Below are 13534 nucleotides of genomic sequence, written 5' to 3' on the forward strand. Positions count from 1 at the left end.
GTCTGCTGTCACTTTTTGATGCTGTTTGAATTTCTTGCCTTCACATTAGACAGGTTCCTATATTAGATCTTTTACTGTGGGATGCTCTGTGTGGCTCTTACTTTCTTCTGGATTCATTAGAGAGAGAGAGAGAGAGAGAGAGAATGTCAAAATCTAAGCCTCAGGTATTGCAAATGTGATATAAGAAGAAATCAATGTACTCATTTGCTCTGATGCTATTTCTTTTTTTTTTTTAATGTTTTATTTATTTATTCATGAAAGTCAGAGAGAGAGAGAGAGGCAGAAGCAGAGGGAGAAGCAGGCTCCCCGCGGAGCAGGGAGCCCAATGCGGGGCTCGATCCCAGGACCCTGGGATCATGACCCGAGCCGAAGGCAGATGCCTAACCATCTGAGCCACCCAGGCGCCCCTCTGATGCTATTTCTATAACTATTTATCTTTTGAAATGAATTGATTTCAGTTTACTTAAAATTGTATATTATTGATTGTTTCTCGTTGGGGTCTTTTCAACTAGATTGAGTATGTTATAGAGTAAAACTGACTATATTAACATAGGGGAAAATGTGTACTTCTACTTGTGTTGAAATTCAGTGAACATATTCCTGAAAGTCTTTGTGTAAAATGACTCTCCACTCCCTATTTGTTGGCAAATTAAGCTTGTTGTTTTGCGCAGAGAATGATGAATCAGTGAAATTGCTGAAACGGGGAGGGGGTGGGGGGAAGCACTAGCAGAATGAACTCTAAGTGAAATGCAAATGTATAATAAATAAATAAATAAATAAATAAATAAATAAATAAATTGATTGTATGTATAATTACATATCTAACCTATTAATTAATTATAAATTAATATATATTAACATAATATATATGGACTAATGACTCTATGTGCTTTATCTCAAGCATATGTTGATATAATTATTATGCCTATTCTGTAGGTATAGGAATTGAGACTTAGAAACACTGGCTTGCCCACAGAGATAGTAAGCAATACAAGAGCCATTTTAAACAATGTAATCGGTTACTATAAGGAAGGATAGAGAACACTCCGTAATCGGTTACTATCTCACATGGGACGTAAAAGGAAGGATAGAGAACACTCCAGCCTTAGCAATACATTAAATAACCTTCGTTCATTTTAGGAAATAATTTGTAAATGAGTTTAGCTTACTTCCCAAATGAAAGCATTGTTGCTTATGTCAATATACTATCTTATCCTTTATAAACACATTCAAATGAATTAATTCATTTGGTTCTAAACTACCGCACCAATAGGAGGACCTTATTTTGCATATAGAGGATCTGAGAGGGCAAATGACTCTTCCGAAGGTCCACAGCTGGGAGGTTTTAAAGCCAGGGTTTACATTCCGAGCTCTTCCGGCCCCATCTCTCATCCCGATCTCTTTTCACTGTGATACACAGCCTTTCAGAGTATTACAGATGAAACCAGCTTTTTGTTTTGGGAGAAGGCACGCTTGATGGGAGAAGCTGAGGCATTACCGGAGGCAAGTAGCTATCAACTAGATAACACGAATATAAAATCTTTAATGAAATGTTAAGACTACATGTTAAAGACATGAGATCACTGAACATTCAGCTCTTGCCTTTTCTTTCTGTAATCCATATTCAGTCAGTATGACCATTTAAAGAATAAACATGGGAGAAGAGAGAAGTATTGTTCTTAAGCAAAAGTTCACCATGTTTATACTTTATCTTTTTGAGGGGGGAGGGGCCAAGGGAGAAGGAGAGAGAATCTCAAGCAGACTCTATGCCCGGTGTGGAGCCAGACACGGGATGCAATCTCACAACCCTGAGATCATGATCTGAGCTGAAATCCAGAGTTGGACGCTTAACTGACTGAGCCACCCAGGTGCCCCCCATGTTTATACTTTAAACTTGGAGTGGCATGTGGAGCATTTCTTTATAATCATAGATCTGTTCAGTTACTCTGTTCTTTTTTATTGCAAAAATCAAAAGACATAAATAAAATTACATTCCCTTGAACAAACAATGGGTATTATGAGATTTTATTTTCAAGGTTAAATCAGGATGTCTTTGGCTAGACAAATGAGATGACCAATTAAATGTTTTCCACCAAAAAATATTTGTCATTAGTGAAATTAATGGCAAAAGTCACAAAGGTGTGAAGTCACTTAGATGTTTAAATGTATATTAAAGAAAACATAAGTTTTATTCCAATATCTCAAGCCTTCATGATATATATAAGCCTAAGGCCTAAATCTCTTCAGTAAAAACACCTTTTCTTTTCCCTTGAGGGGCAGAGGTGCTACCCTTGATCTGTTGTAGGATGTTCTTTTTCATTTAACCACCAGGATGATCACATTAGACACTGCAGGAGTATGTTAATTACCTGGAGGTGTCCCAGTGGCCCAGTAACTTCAGGGCAAAATGCCCGCAGAGGCCTGGTTGCAGTCCAGGTTGAAAACATTGCATTAACTTATTCAGTCTCTTGACATCTTCACAAACAGAAAGGTAGACCTGGAGAGGAAACATATTTGTTCCAACTGAGTTAACTATTCCAAAATAAATAACTTCCAACCTCTGGCCGACCATTTGTGATTGTGTATAAAAAGTAACTAATGAGATGCATTCTCCAAGGCTATTAATTATGTACTAACAGGAATGCTTTTTAGATACTGTTCCTCTGAGTGTAATGAACCTGGGTCATCTAGGCAACTTAATGAGCATCTTTGAGCATCTGCCACTGCAAAGAACTTTCAGGCAAAAGTTGGGAAAAGCTTCTGCAACGGTGGCTGAGTAAGACTCAGAACTGCCATTGGTCAGGAGAGGTCACCAGTGCTATGGCTCCTGTGTTTAATGTTCTTAGGAGCTGAAATGCTCAGCCATATGTAGACTTGGCTATGATTTCCTAAACTTAAGTTAAAAATGTTGTTAAGGGCGCCTGGGTGGCTCAGTTGGCTAAGCGACTGCCTTCGGCTCAGGTCATGATCCTGGAGTCCCTGGATCGAATCCCACATCGGGCTCCCTGCTCGGCAGGGAGTCTGCTTCTCCCTCTGACCCTACCCCCTCTCATGTGCTCTCTCTCATTCTCCCTCTCTCAAATAAATAAATAAAAATCTTTAAAAAAAATGTTGTTAATACTAGCTACTGCATGTAGTCTCTTCTGAATAAGGAGAAGCTTTTATTGTAAAATCCAAAATAAAAAATGGAGGCGCGCCTGGGTGGCTCAATCGGTTAAGCATCTCACTCTTGATTTTGTCTCAGGTCATGATCTTGGGTCCTGAGATCGAGCCCTACCCTGGGCTCTGGGCTGGGCGGGGAGGCCTTTTGGGAGTCTCTCTCTCTCCCTTTCTCTCTCTCTACCACTCCCTCTGCCCCACCCTCATGCACACGTGCTCTATCTAAATAAATAAGAAATGGAAAATGGGTTTCAAGTTTTTCTTTACCCTATGTTCAAAACATGTTTATATATTTGTCTCTAATCTATTTGGGTGTGGAATCAGAGCTATTCCTTTAGAAATGCATACACACTTTAAATTTTTAAAATTTTTAACTAATACGAATTGGTAAGATACATGGAAAGCGTAAGAACATACAAAAAAGTAAAAACCGCTCCCAATGGCACTACACATAGAGATTTGCATTTCTGAACATATATTTAAAATTGTATCATAACTGTTGATAGTGTTTTATATCATGTGAATTTCTCCACATCTGTAGTATTTTGAGACAATTTTAATGAATTCACATTATTTCACATTATGAACAGTACATAATTTATTTAAACTTCCCCTACTTTTTGTGCATGAACATATTTTCCAATTGTTGACTATTACTTAAACTATTGTAAACATCTTGGTTTATGACACTTTGTTCTCATCTCTGTTAATATTTGACAGTATATTCCTTGAAATGCAATTACTGTTTCAAAGGGTCTGAAGCATTTAAAGACTCTTGATAACTCTTGCTACAGCTTACTTTTCAGGAAGTTCATACTAGTTCACACTTCCACCTGTAGGTAAAGGAATGTCTCAAGATATTTTGGTTATTATTGAATATTTAAAAAAAACAAAAATAATAAACCTTTGCCAATTTGATAGCTAGAAAAGATGCTATCAGTGTCATTTTAATTTGTTTCTTTGATACCCACTAAAGTCTAACAGTTCTTTATAAGTTTATTAGTTAATACGTCTGCATTTTTAAGGCTTGTCTCCTCATGTATTTGCCTTTATTGATTTGTAAGAATTCTGTGTTTGTACTATATCATTATATTTATTTGATGCATTTTAGCAGTTACCAATAGCTTAACATTTGTAATTCGCAATTCACTAAACATTTTTCTGTACAAGTTTTGAATGTTAGGTAATCAAAGCTATGAATATATCCTTTTTTTTTTTTCAAGATTTTATTTATTTATTTAACAGAGAGAGACACGGCGAGAGAGGAAACACAAGCGGGGGGAGTGGGAGAGGGAGAAGCAGGCTTCCCACTGAGTCGGAAGCCTGATGTGGGTATCAATCCCAGGACCCTGGGATCATGAGCTGAACCAAAGGCAGATGCTTAAGGACTGAGCCACCCAGGCGCCCCAAAGCTATGAATATTTCTTTATGATTTCCTTTGTTTGTGTAAAGAAAGGCCTTCCCCATCTAACAATAAATGAAGTATTCACTTACATTTTTTCCAATAGTTTTTGTGCTTCCTTTTTATTAGTCATTTTAATCCACTTGGACTTTATTTTGATGTATGTATGAAGTGTGATTTAACTTTTTTTCCCAAATAACCAGTGTCCCCAGTGTTGGTTGAACTTTATACTTTCCTTATCTGTGATGTTTCAAACCTTATCATGGATTAAACTGGTATCTATACTAAGTCCAATTTTAGTGCTATATGCTTTGTTCCATTGATCTGCCTGTTAGTCTTTAGTAACTGGTTAACCAAGCCCTCATTATTTCACTCTTTTTCTAAACTTTCTTATGTAGTATTATTTTACATTTAGATTTGTATATAGACTTTAGAATAATTTTGCCAATTAAAAATATCTCATTGAGATCTGACCATTATATTCATTATATGGAAAGAACTGATATTTTCCCCATATTTTAGTGATCCATTTAAGGATAGGGGTGGGTCTCTTTATGTATTCACATTTTCTTGTATATTAATAATAGTTCATATTTTTGCTTATTGATGCACTTTATTGGTGTTTTATGCTTTTTATTGGAATGTTAATGGAATCCCATTATATCCTGTAGTTGGTTATTTTAGTGTGCCAGTAGTCCAAAACCTCCCAAGTGATCCTAATCATAGAGCTACAGAACAGACATCCTTGTTGCGCTCCTGATTTCAGGGAAAGTGCAAGGACATAAGACTTTACAACAGAAACGTTAGTTAGATCGGTAAATTATAGCACACTATTATTGTATGGATAATAATATAACAGTATAATAACATAATAATACATAACAAATATAATGGCACATTATTTTTGTAATTTGATGAATTCCATGTTTTCTACCCACTTTCATCTGCTTTTTCTTATACAGATTTGGTTCTCTTCCCACTCTTAATATTACTTTTAGCTCTTCTTCCAGTAGTTGTTTTTACACATGTTGTTATTTCTATCTCTGCGGCCATTATTACTATTTTGTCAACAATTGGGTTTTCTCTTATGGTGGAATAGATTCACTATCATGCTATAGCAATGAGTTCGTGCCATTTTAGTGTTTTCTTAGTGTTGTAAAAGAAGGTTGACAGGGGGAGATTGTGGTGCTTAATCTTCTACAGACTTTATTTTCTACATAAAGCTCACACTAGCTTAATGGGAGCTTTCCTTCCTCATACCATTTAAGCCTAAGGAATAAATTTTCTCAAGTTAAATCAACTTTTTATTTTAATATCCAAAAGCAGAGAATTCTTTAAATGAACTGTTATGAAGCTGTGTGAAACCATATTTATTAACTTGAGAAGATATCAACGATTTATCATTATGTAGAAAATGTGGGTCACCAAATAGTGTAATTTAATGTATGTAAAGTGTAAATTTTCTATACATGCATATTGAACATCTAGAAAAACATACACATGTAAAAAATGGTAAAGAATGGTTATCTTTAGGAGACAGGATTATAGATGGTTTTTTAAACTATTTTTGCTTGTTTTTCTAATTTATCTGAAAGAGGCATTGCTCATGTGATAAAGATCAAAATTATTAAAATGTTTTCAACAGAAAACATCTCAATTTAGAAATATAGACAAATCACATCAGGTCAAATACAGATATATATCTAAGTATAAGAGAAAACACTAGCTGCTTTTCCAAGATAAGCCTGTGAAAATTTTGATCTTCCATTGAAAAGTTTTGAATAGGTTTGGTAGACATCTTGTCAACTTACAAATCATCGCTGTGAAAGCATACACCATCCTCAGTGTTAAGGGACAACAAAAACCTAATTGCTCGCCTCCAAGCTCTTCCTTAGTCCCATGAGAAATATGTATATAATTGGATGCCTGAGTATTAAAACAAGCATATGGAAGAAATGGCTCCTTTTGCTTTCTTACATCATCCATATGCTCAATATTTCCATCTGTTTTGATAATTTTTCTTTCGACTTTGTTTTTGTTCATACAGTGCCTCAACTATCTACTTTTTTCATCTCTTTAACCTTATCCTTAAATGAAGAGGTTGCTTGGACTCTAGAAACTCATCTCTTTCCAGAATTCCCCGTCTTTAACAATATGATTTCGTGTGCCATCATCTTTAGCAATAAGTTACAATTAAAGTTTTGAGACTGTAAAAAGTACTTTTATTTTTAATCCTTTGTGGGGGGGAGAAAACCCATAAAACTCTTCTTCTAACACTAGAAAGCAGCAGAAATTAGAAAACAACTTGGGGGAAATTATATGCATCTGTTTCTAAAAGCAGTATGTTTTTAGGCCGTTCGATTGTATCTGAAGTGATTAACAGTAAATATGCTTGAACTGTAACTGTATCCTAAACGAGCCTATTCTCTGAATTGCCATAATCAACTAAATTATGTTTCACAAGTATTTTTGCATATATACCAGAGAAAAGTTTATATTCCAGTTAGGTAAAGACAGGCTCTATTAAAACACAGTTTGAGGGGTGCCTGGGTGGCTCAGTCGTTAAGCGTCTGCCTTCGGCTCGGGTCATGATCCCCGGGTCCTGGGATCGAGCCCCTCATTGGGCTCCCTGCTCGGCGGGAAGCCTGCTTCTCCCTCTTACACTCCCCTGCTTGTGTTCCCTCTCTCGCTGTCTCTCTGTCAATTAAATGAATAAAATCTTTAAACACACACACACACACACACACACACAGTTTGACAGCAAGCTAATTCTTAACATTCAATGAAAGGAAAATCCATAGAAGAAAAATCTGCCATGTATGATAGTATATGCATGCGCAGATGTAATTGTACTTGGAAAGTTTGCCTCAGTTTGCCAAACAAGGTTTTGGGTGAGACCACTTGGATCCTAAACTTAGCTCTCCTATCAAACCCAAGGAGACATTTGCAACATAGTATCTACAGAAATAAAGAACCTCCAGGGGCCAGGTAATGTGTTCACAGGTGTTCTTCAATCAAAAGCTGATTCTCTTCTTAAAGGAACACCTATTTCTGATTTTATCTTTTGTTCTCTGAGAGAGGTCTCTTATGGCTTTATTTTCAATAAGAGACAGTTATGACTGCCATACTGTCAGCCTCTTTCATCCCTGCCACCTCAGTCTTGGGCATGTCTGGTGCCGAACAATTTAGTGGATGATCACTGCTCTGATGGACTAGTCTAGGACTAGTCTAGTCTAGAGGACTAGACTATAGGGCTTTCCAAGCCCTTCTCCCAAGTGGTCAGCAACCACTTACCTTTCTTCACCCACCCACCCCCACCTCTTTCACTTCAATTACATACCTTTATTTATTTATTTAATACTCTTCCTTAACATTTTGAAAATATACTTAAATATGAAATAGACACATGACTTTTTGGTCAATTCAGCAGACTATCTCCTTTCCTTTTTCAAAAGAAATCTAGGTAAGAGGCGACAGGAGGATGAGGACAGAAAGTGTGAAAATTGATGTCACCCTTGTATCTTGGTGAGCTGTCACCAAGAAGTCTCTGGTGACCTATATGCAGACCCTACACCAGAGCCCAAGTGGCCTCTCAAACCTTTGGTTCCACAATTTGCCACTTGTTGGTGCACATGCTTTTCCTCTACCTGGAATATTTCTGTCCTTCTCCCCAAGTCTCTCACTGCTGAAGTGTTATTCAAGGGCCTTAAAAATTCATCTCTAATTCTGTTCCTTCTCCTCTGCCTTTCCAGATTTCTATCATCAGCTAACATCCTTTTCTCCTCTGTAGTTCTTTGGTGAAATATGCAAGTATCATTTATGCCAGGAAAGTCCACCTTGAGAAATCTAGTTTTAAGTCCTCATCTTCAAATATTATCTGTGATTATTTCCTACCAGAAGTTTCTTTTTCAGAGGACCAGTCTATTTCTTCTCGCTGTCATGTTTGGCCACTTTATAGCATTAAAATGTGTGTGTGTATGTGTGTGTGTGTGTGTGTTGTCAGAGTACTGTTGCTGGATTATAGAGTAGGATGCAGGTGAAATTATTATTCAACATGAAGCAGAGACTTTAGGGAAAAATCAGATATTTTTATAATTCAAACTTTTTTTATTTTTTTATTTTTGTTAAATTTTAGGGAGGCTCCAGGTCCAACAAGGGACTTTAACACACAACCTTGAGATCAAGAGTCACGTGCTTCACCGGCTGAGCCAGCTAGCAGCCCCTATAACTAAAAATATTTATAATGATATTTTTAGTAGGAAGTGAGCATCCAGATTTGTTGTTGTTGTTGTTTTAAAAAGAACTTGAGTAAAAAGAGAAAAGAAAAGAAAAAGCTAGGTTAATCTATTATGTTCTATGTGGTAGACTTTGATTTCCATCATCTGAATGTAAGGAAAAATAAAGGACACACACACACACACATCCATATTTGCATATCTGTAGGTGCTTAAGGTAGGTACAAGATGGAATATGTTGAAACAGGAACATTTAAGGGTGCCTGAGATTTCTCCTAATTTTGGTAGCAGGTCAAAAGGCCATTTCATGAAGAATATTTTTTCAGGACAAATTTTAGAGTAGCCTTAAAAAATTTAATAATGTATATTTGCCTGTACTTTGCACGTACAATTCATTCCTGAAACTTCTTCCTTAGTTTTTTCACTACAAAACACTCATGCCAAAACAGACCTGGCAAATACTTTTAAATTGAAAGAAACAAAACATAAAAGTGAAAGAAACTTAAATTCACAGAAGCCACAAAAAACATTCTATATTTCATTATTTTAATTGATTTAAAAACGTGTAAGCACTTTGATAGATTCATTTTATATAGGATTTACTGGTTTTCAAGTATATAATACAACAAAAAAAAGTGAACCTAGCTTCTTTTTTCTTGTTCATTGAAGCTATCACATCTCATCTATCAGACCTCTAAGTAGAATTTTAAAAGTGGGGTACTCTCTCACGCCCAAGGACTATGTAATTAGCATATGAATGTGTAACGGATTGTTTGAAGTAACAATTAAGGGAACAATACATAAAGGAATTGAAGAGAGCCACCAACACCTGGGAATCCTGTATTGAATAAAGCTTTCTTAATGTAAGTAATTAAAAACCAAGGACAAATGCTCATTGTGTAGTGATAAAGCCCTACAAGGAAAGCTAAAATCTGCTGATATTTTGCTGTCATCTTTTAGACTGAATCATTAAAAGAGCTTACTTTTTATTTATTTCAATGGATTACTTGTTAAATGTAGGTTTTGATCTTCTGAAATCTTCAACATGCATTTATATGACAAAATGTCTTACTTTTAAAAAATATTTATATTTAAAACATATAATAAATGACAATACATATTTTCCTTCTGACCAGTGCAAAATTTCAGAGGAAAATTTCAACTGACAGCCAGGTCAAAAAACGTATAATCAATTCTTTATAATTTATTTGTTCAAATAATTTCTTCTGGTTAAATTCTAGGCCACCGTATTGTTTTGTTTTACCTTGTTTTTCTTGAAAGCATACATGTTATAAGGGTTCCTCAGGCAAAGCTCCTTAAGAGAGTAACCAATAGGTCAAGGTTGTTAGGGGTCCTTGATATTGGGGAAGGCAGGAGCCATGCCTTATTGCTTCCCATTTTGCCACTTACTACCATACAAACCATTTACATTTTGGCTGCATAAATTACCTTATTTCTAGGAATTATATATATATATATTTTTAAAGATTTTATTTATTCATTTGAGACACAGAGATACAGAGCAAGAGAGAGAGAGCATGAGCAGGGAGAGAGGCAGAGGGAGAAGGAGAAGCAGGCTCCCCGCTGAGCCAGGAGCCCGATGTGGGGCTTGATCCCAGTACCCTGGGATCATGACCTGAGCCGAAGGCAGTCGTTTAACCATCTGAGCCACCCAGGCGCCCCATAAGAATTATATTTTTGTAGACTGTTAAAGTCTCACTCAAATGACCTTTGAGGCCCTTTCTAATATCTAATTGTATATATTTCTTGATCATGAAGAAACACTTGCTCCCAGAATTTAACCTTAAATGATTACCATTTTATGTGACAACTGTATTTGAAAAATAAATTATGAACCTACTATTATTTTTTAAATAGAAAAACAAACATAGGCTTGAATATTAATAGTGTTATTCATAATAGCCAAAAAGAAGAAACAACCCAAGTATCCATCAGTTGATGAATGGACAAATAAAATGTGGTATATCCATTGTCAAAACAAAAAACTCACTGGAAAAAGTTAAACAAGCAAGGGAGACTTTATTCAGGATTGTTGCAATGAGGAGAGAAGCCAGAACCAAGTCAGAACTCAACTTTAATGAAGTAGAGGGGTAAGTTTTTTTAAGGGCTGATGTTGAGCCCCAGTGGAACAGTAATGCATGACATTAGCAGGAGGTTATAGGCCATTTGTTTGCTAATTGGCTTTATCCAAAGGAAAGATAAACTCGTATCTTCATGACAGGAAGTAGTTTTTGCAACTTGGAGCAAGGCACACCACCAAAATTAAACTCCTACCCTTTCACAGAAACTGGGAGATAAGGGTCCTATTTCCCTTCAAAGATATGGTTCCCATGTCCTTGAGTAGTGCAAACCTGGTTGTAAAACTGGCATGTGGCTATTAAAAAAAGATTTATATCTCAAAGGGGCAGAGAAGGAATTTACAATTACAAGTTTCCTAAACCAAATGCTCTGAGAAAGGGGGGACCAGAGGGCCTAGAGTCAGGAAGAAGCCTGTCCAAAGTTTAATCAAGCTGAAAGAAACATTAAGACCATCTTGGTTACCATACAATGAAGTACTATTAGGCAATCCAAAAGAATGAAGTACTGATATATGCTACAACATGGATGAACCTTGAAAACATGAATTGTGCTAAATTTAAGAAGCCAGTCACAAAAGGCTATATTGTGTGATCCTGTTTATATGAAATGTCTAGAATATCCAAATCTGTAGAAACAAAGTAGATAGTGGTTGTCTAGACCAGTGGGACATGGGGGTGGGATTGGGGGTGCCTTGAGGCAGCCAAAGGTTGTGGAATTTCTTATGGAGGTGATGAAGATGTTCTAAAATTGTGGTGATGGGGCGCTTGGATGGCTCAGTTGTTAAGTGTCTGCCTTCGGCTTGGGTCATGATCCCAGGGTCCTGGGATCGAGCTCCACGTCAGGCTCCCTGCTCAGCGGAGAGCCTGCTTCTCCCTCTCCCTCTGCCTGCCACTCCCCCTGCTCATATTCTGTCTCTCTCTCTCTGTCAAATAAATAAATAAAATCTTTAAAAAAATAAAATAAAATTGTGGTGATGATTGCATAAGTCTGTGAACATACTGAAAACCATTAAATTGTATACACTAATGGGTGAGTTGTATGATGTGTAAATTGTATTTCAATAAAGCTATTATAAAAATAAAAATGTGCTGTAATGTGCTATACCGACAATAGAATATTTACCTATATTTATGAACAATCAAAGTTTTACAACAAAAAGAAAAACCTTATTTCTTGAAAGTAAGTTCTGGTTTTGAATGATCAGTTTCAGAGTATGTATTTCCGATAGCAGATCTGCTTTTTAGCTTTTATGGAATAGTTTAGCAGTTATTTATTATCATGCTGTGCTAATTAGAGAGTATATAACACAGATGAAAGGAAAATAATTTCTGCAGTGTCCTTAGATATTTGCATTCCTGACATTGAGAATTGTCAATAAAGAGAAAACAACTGTGTAGCAAGAATAAGAAGAAATAGTTATTTTCCCAAATGATGAGAAAGATCATACCTATATTTAAGTATAGGTATGGTATGATCTAGTTTAAAATCCTTGTATTCAAATGAAACCTATATTGACAGAAACTCCATTTATGAATAAGTAATGTCCCACATATTTATTTGTAAACTAGCTATTCTGCAACCTTTTCTACAGAATGTTTTGTCAACAGTGATCAGGTTTGTTTTTTTTTTAAGATTTTATTTATTTGAGAAAGAGAGAATGAGAGACAGAGAGCATGAGAGGGAGGAGGGTCAGAGGGAGAAGCAGACCCCCCGCTGAGCAGGGAGCCTGATGTGGGACTCGATCCCGGGACTCCAGGATCATGACCTGAGCCGAAGGCAGTCGCTTAACCAACTGAGCCACCCAGGCGCCCAACACTGATCAGGTTTTAAGCCTAGCTCACAAAGATTTATTTTGCCCACAGTGTAGCTGAAATGGAAATGGAGTGCTAATGTTAGTACAGCCTGGGATTAACAGGCAATGGCACAGAAAGAAGGATGAATTATCACATCCCAATTTCTTGAGTGCAGGTGTGGCTCCTGGCAAAATTTTGAATCATGCAGAGTGAGACTTTGGCTTCCATCCATTTTCCTTTCTATTTTGCCCCATGTTCTAGAATCACTCTCTTGGGGTCATGAGGCATCCACTTTTATGATGTCTAACCTCCCCACTATATTACCTCACTTGGGCATCTAGGTTCCTCTAAGAGACAAAGTCACCTACATGGTTTAACATAGCCTTTCTCCCACCCAACATTTACACACTTAAATTCTCATTTCCTTAAGGTGGCTAATTTCACTTTTTGGCAGAAGGAAACAAATTTTGAAAACATCTGGGTATCCCAGATGCATTGATGGATCAAACTTTGTTTATAAACCTAAAAGTATCTCTAATCAACAGGATCTCAGATACTTGACTTAGGGAATGTTGTTAAGAAAAATTTAAAGATAAGACAAATTATTCTTTCTGACCCATTTTTCTTTGGGATGAACCCCTCTAGGCTGCTCCTGCTTTACCCAGAATATTTGCTTTGTCCCTCCCTGAACTTCAGCATTTTTTAAATGTGCCCCCTAAAATTTATACTAACTATGAGAACAGGAATGACAGAGACTATAATGATGGTGTTTGGCATTGAGAGGAGTCATCGGAAAGGTGACATGGGAAGGAGTATTGAGGACCATCTGTGGTATGAATGATTTG

At 36.5% G+C, this 13534-nt stretch overlaps 1 protein-coding gene across 1 annotated transcript in view; it reads left to right on the forward strand.

Annotated features, from left to right (window-relative positions):
- The window catches only part of PTPRZ1 (protein tyrosine phosphatase receptor type Z1), a 168117-nt gene that overhangs the window by 38512 nt on the left and 116071 nt on the right, over positions 1–13534 (forward strand). The gene's annotated exons all lie outside the window — the stretch shown is intronic.

The sequence above is a fragment of the Mirounga leonina genome, unplaced genomic scaffold, assembly GCF_011800145.1.
Source record: "Mirounga leonina isolate KUSES-001 unplaced genomic scaffold, KU_Mleo_1.0 Mir_174, whole genome shotgun sequence".
Lineage (NCBI taxonomy): Eukaryota > Metazoa > Chordata > Mammalia > Carnivora > Phocidae > Mirounga > Mirounga leonina.